Source organism: Anastrepha obliqua, chromosome 4 (genome assembly GCF_027943255.1).
Source record: "Anastrepha obliqua isolate idAnaObli1 chromosome 4, idAnaObli1_1.0, whole genome shotgun sequence".
Classification (NCBI taxonomy): Eukaryota; Metazoa; Arthropoda; class Insecta; order Diptera; family Tephritidae; genus Anastrepha; species Anastrepha obliqua.
The window spans coordinates 778,994-784,993 of NC_072895.1; positions in this window are offsets into that span (position 1 = coordinate 778,994).

Sequence of the window (6,000 nt, forward strand, 5' to 3'; positions counted from 1 at the left end):
ATCAAATTGAATCCAAAAGAGGGAAAGTTCTGTTCCAGGTTTTGTTATAGTAAAATAATAACACTTTTGTGCACCTTAATTCTGAGGCAGTATTAGGTATAGATTTTGTCTGTTTGTGGTTAATGGATCATTTTTGTTGTGCGTGTTTGTGATATGTGCCCATAATTATGAAAGTGGTCTAAGCCATATATTTCTTAGTTAGAGATTTTTAATGAATTGTGCTTGAACGAGATAAAAAATATTTTTATATTGTGCAACATTTTATCATAATTAATAATTTTCTTAGTCTTGATTAATGGAAATTTATTCTTCTTCTTAATTGGCGTGATAATCGCTTACTCGATTTTGGCCGAGTTTAACAAAGCGCGCCAGTCGTTTCTTTCTCGTGTTAACCGGCGCCTGTTGGACACAGCAAGTGAAGCTAAGTTCTGCTCCACCTGATCTTTCCAACGTAGAGGAGGCCTTCCCCTTCCTCTCCAGCTGGTACCGCACCGAATACTTTCAGAACCGGAGTATTTGTATCCGTTCGGACAACATAGCCTAGCCAAGCCGCTATTCGCTGCGCAATGTCTACGAGTATGAGTATCACCTACAATACTCGCTGTTCCCAACATGCAAAGGTTCAAAAATCGTCCCCAGAATCTTTCTCTCAAACACTCCAAGCGTCGTTTCATCGGATGTTGTCATCGTCCACGCTTCTACGCCATACGTTAGGACGGGCACGATGAGAGCCTTGTAGAGTGTTAGTTTTGTTCGTCGAGAGAGGTCTTTACTGCTCAGTTGCCTACTTAGTCCAAAGTAGTACTTGTTGGCAAGGGAGATCCTACGTAGGATTTCAAGGCTGACATTGTTATCGGTGTTAATGCTGGTTCCTAAATAAACGAGGTCTCGTAAAACCTCGAAATCAAACTGTCAACAGTGATGTGGGTGGCGATACGCGAGTGCGTCGACTGTTTGTTTGATGAAAGAAGGTACTTCGTTTTGTCCTCGCTCATCACCAGACCCATTCGCTTTGTCTCTTTATCCAGTTTGGAGAAGGCAGAATTAACAGCACGGTTGTTAAGGCCGATGATGTTAATATTATATAATCGGCATACGCCAACAATTGTACGCTCTTTTAAAATATTGTGCCTGAGCGCTTAAGTTCTGCGGCTCGTACGATCCTCTCCAACATCAGATTAAAGAAGTCGCAGTGCTTCTTTAACCTGACTTCTTTAATGAAAATTTATAATCAATATGAAATTTTGTATGAAGGTTCGAATCACGGTGAAACTCCAAAATTAAGAAAAACATTTTTCTAATAGCGGTCGCTCCTCGGCAGACAATGGTAAACCTCCGAGTGTATTTCTGCCATGAAAAGGCTCCTCATAAAAACATCTGTCGTTCGGAGTCGGCTTAAAACTGTAGGTCCATCCATTTGTGTAACAAAATCAAGACGCAAACCACAAATAGGTGGACCCAAAAAGGGTGTACGCGTCAAGGTCTTCCTCTTTTCGCTGAAAGATGCAAAACGTGGAATTTAGAATCATCTAAAGAAGTTTTATAGAACATTTTATAAGGTTAATTTTTCAAGAAACGCATCCATTTAATTTTCAGCCAAGAAACAGATTCGCCGCGGTATGTTTTACAATTTTTGTTATTGATTCTTCTAGACACCGAAATCACGGTCATTCGGTAGAAAGGAATGACCTGATACCAAAAATGTGTGGTTGCCGTTTGAATATTAATATTATTTGACTGCGCCATTTTCATTCGTGTTAATCCTACTTTAATGTTACGATTTTGTTCTGAACACGCATCACTGTAAGCTATTACGTGTTTTTGAGTAGTTATAATATCCTCCATATGCGCTAAAATGCATGATGCTACATTCTGTGCGCCTCTTGATGCTGTAGTTTCATCCTATATATGCGTCTTGACATTGTCATTATGGAAATTATGGAAGCCCAAGTTATAAATGTACATATTTCGCTTATAATGGGCTAACGAAACAGACATTTTAGGGTACGGAAATGCTTCTTGTAAATCAAAGGAGAATCCATAGTCCTCTGCAAGACAGTTTCTAGCTCTTTCGGCATTTTTTAAATTTACACCATGATTTTCTCTAAGATGTAATTTCTCTTCCTCTTTATTGCATGCTTGGATTTTTCCATTCAGAAAATCGCATTTTTGCATGTGGCTTTTCGAGGAGCATGGACATTTAAGTTAAATTCAGTATTAAATATTATATTTTTCTGTAGATCCATTCCTTAGCAAAGGATTGGTTCTTCTCTTCACATTTCTTTACATAAAGGCTATACATTTTACGAATGTCTAGGTAAGGACTCACATATTATCGACCAGGAGTGTGACGAGCTCTGGTTCGCGGCTGGAAAACTTAAAAAATTACGAGAACATTTTTTATCTTAATTTCATCTGTTGGCGTTTTCGTTATCATTTATTTTACCAGTCTAACATGTGGTTCAGAAACTCATTAAAAAGGGTCACGCGCTATTTTCAAGTTATGTTTATATCTAATTTCTTCAAGTTTTTCACTTAGACCACTTTCATAATTAACACTAAATGAATTCCGTATAACGTTGAAATTACATCCACCTTCTTAAGGTTCATTTTTGACGATATCGTGAAAATTACAATTAATACATACAGCTTACGATAATGTGGATGTGAAATAAGTGATAAACTTATTTTTTTGAAATTTTGTCTCAGACCACTTTCATACTTATGGGCACATATATCGGCCTAATTCACATTTCTACGAGCAGACTTCTGTCTTCCTAGTGGAAATTTAATGGTTGAGCTTAGATTTTGCGACTGTTGCATCAACAACTAAAAAATTATGTAATTATTCGAGGAGAAGTACGCCCTCCAATCAAAGTAATAAATTCCAATGGGAGCTTTTCTGAACCAATAGCTAACCTAAGTTGAAACGGTTGTCCTGTGGGACACACTCAGGCTCATAGCCCATTGTAATGATCATCCAGAAATTTTGACCTGCACAACCATAATTTCTGTGAAAATGAAGTGGCGAATTCAAGTAACTTTAGCGTTATAGAACCAAGCAAGAAGGAAAAAGAAGTCGTTCCTGAGCATATGCGTATATATGTATATTTAAATGTATAAAATGGGATGGGAACATATTGTAAAAATCATTTGGTACTTGGATATTTTCACTATGTACTGTTGTCGACCCTGATCACATTTGTACGGATATACAATCACTACAACATATACATGGATACCTTTTCCCCGCAAATGTTGTAATATGCAGAAATCGAACAAAGTTTTCACTTTACAACCCAACTGCAAATAGCTGCATCTAAATGCAACCGCTCACTCGAAATTAAGTACGGCATTATAAGTGTGCATACGCATAAGTATATTTATATCATTCAGGTGGATATGCCAACTTGTTGCTGCAGTCGCGATACATGCAAACCACACAATGTAGACATAGTCGTAAAAGTGGGCCAAATGTCTGTGTCTGCACCCATTATCAGAGCTCTGCATCTCCCACTTGATGTCGTCGTTGCCTATGTTTTCACCCTCACTACTTTCGTTCGGTTCAAAGTCAAGTCAAATTGTCCTACTTGCGCTATTGTCTGCCACCACATCGAATCAATGCAACAAGTAACATATGTTCGCTCTAGTACAGCAAAGTAAATTCTATCAGGCTACAAAACATCCCTACATTGAGCTACATAGTTCCACCCTTACATGCAAGTATGTGTGCCTTACGGGTGAAATGTACCCGAACAACACTCCCAAAGTCAAGTCATCAAGCCATTCAAGCTTTCCATTTTTCAAAACAATTTTGTACCCCTTAATTCCAAGACTCTTTTGTCATGCCCTTTTTACTGCTTGGGCGACACCATATTATGCGTCTCCATCTCTCTTTCCGGCCCCAACTCCATTTTCGTGATGCTAGTTCTCACCCTCTCACTCGGCTTCGGTCTCATCACTAAGATCGTGTGTTCGTGCAACATTTGACTTCTGAGCTTCTTTGTGGCATCGTTATACAGCTCCAACAGCATCAGCAACATCACTAACAACTATGTAGTTCTGCTATCCACCCACTTGGGGTTCCACACTCTCACCTTACTTATATTAAGTATGTATGTATATCTCTGCAATTTTCCTTTATTTAAATTTTTATCCTATTCCTTCCCATTTGCTTGTGTTTTGCTCATTTCACGCTTCTACCACTCTTGGAAAGTGTAAAATTTACTCTCTATGTGCGCCTCAGTTGCGACACGAATTGCCTTTTGCCTGTTGCTAGCAGCAGCCTGTTGCCGCTATGCAAGCTCCATGCACATGTATGTAAATATCTGTATATGTATATATGCATATGGGCATGTATATACCCACATGTGGTTCCTTTCACAGACGCCCCCAACTCTCGATTCAAGATAGAAAAATATATACAGTTTTTTGAGCACATCCACAAATTTGTAAATACGTTCATGGGTACACATGTGTGTATGTAAATTGTAGTCGTGAAATAAGAACCACACACTTGCTTCTAACAAAAGCATGACGCCGCTCACACATACTTGTACAAAGTACTTTGTACCAATTCCTCAAAATTGAGCAAACTTTCTCTCTCATATGAACGCATGCGCGACAAATTAATTGGAGTTATTTTTGAGTGAAATGCAGCAATCATTCTAACTAAACGACCGTCTACAGATTTTTTTCGCTAACAACTATCATAACCGTTTAGGATTGGGTTGTATTTGCTAAAACGGGAAGCGTGAAATGTTAAAAGGATCAAAGAAATAAACACTTCATTATCTGGAGTTAAGTAAGACTTTTCTTCAAATAAACTTCATGAGACACATCATTGCGACACAGAAGAACGTATGCCCATATCGGATAACCCCAGAAAAAGTTTACGTACTTAACGAAATTCGGTGCACATCACAATCATACAGAAAGTAACGATTGGCATTGAAAATAGGCAATACTAAGAAAAAAGAGCAAAACTACAATATTTCAGTAATATTCAAAACTTGTTCAGCTTTACGTAAATATGGGCATCTATAAAACCACTTTATCGAACTCCCCAAAATGAATAACTCCAATATATGTAAATTGAGATATCTTAACGAAATTTGTCACACATATAATTCTTGCTGTTCAGTTCTCTTCAAAATATTCAAAAACGTTATTTTTATTGACCTGTTAAGGCAAACTGCATAAAATAGGTACCAAATGTAAGCTAAGAAGCACAAACTTCATCAGAAAACTTATTGGATTCGGTTAGATTCGCAAAAATAAGCGGCGAATTCAGTTGCACCCGCATTTTGGTACTTCTTGACTAGTTTGACTTCATTATGAAGAGTGTTTGCAAAAATACCCTTAGGCACACATTTCCACACCACCGCCATCCTGGGTCTGTACGTATCTACACACATAACTAAGTAGTAGATCTAGTGTTTGAGTGTGAGTGTCTATTGCATATACCTCTGCATCTACGTACAAATAGAAGAGGTTGTTATCAACTATTTTCAGGGCTTATCGTCGCTCCGCAACCGAGAACGTGTGAATAGAACATATTAAAGGCGTGCTACAAGCACAAGCACATCATGCCAATGCTTAAAAAATGTGTGCATGCGCCTGATACATAAATATACACATACATATACATTTGAATGTTCACTCAGTCCCTGCCAACTGCCTTCTGGTTTACTTTTGGTATCTACTCGGGCACAAGCGCACGCACCAGTGCGTAAATAAATGCATACGTACATACATATGTTTTTTGATGAGTACACGTCTGCAATTCCGGTATACCGCGCCCAAGTTGCCAACGTTACAATATGAGGTCCTGTAGACCGAAGCGCACTCAATGAGGGAGGTTTGCCAACCGAAAGAGAGACAGATTGTTCATATTTGAAGACTCAGATAAGAGTCGGTGCGGCGGAGGATTGGTGGGGGCAATCAGATTCAATTGAGAAGTTCTACAATGGTGACGTGTGCATGGCGACTACTATCAAC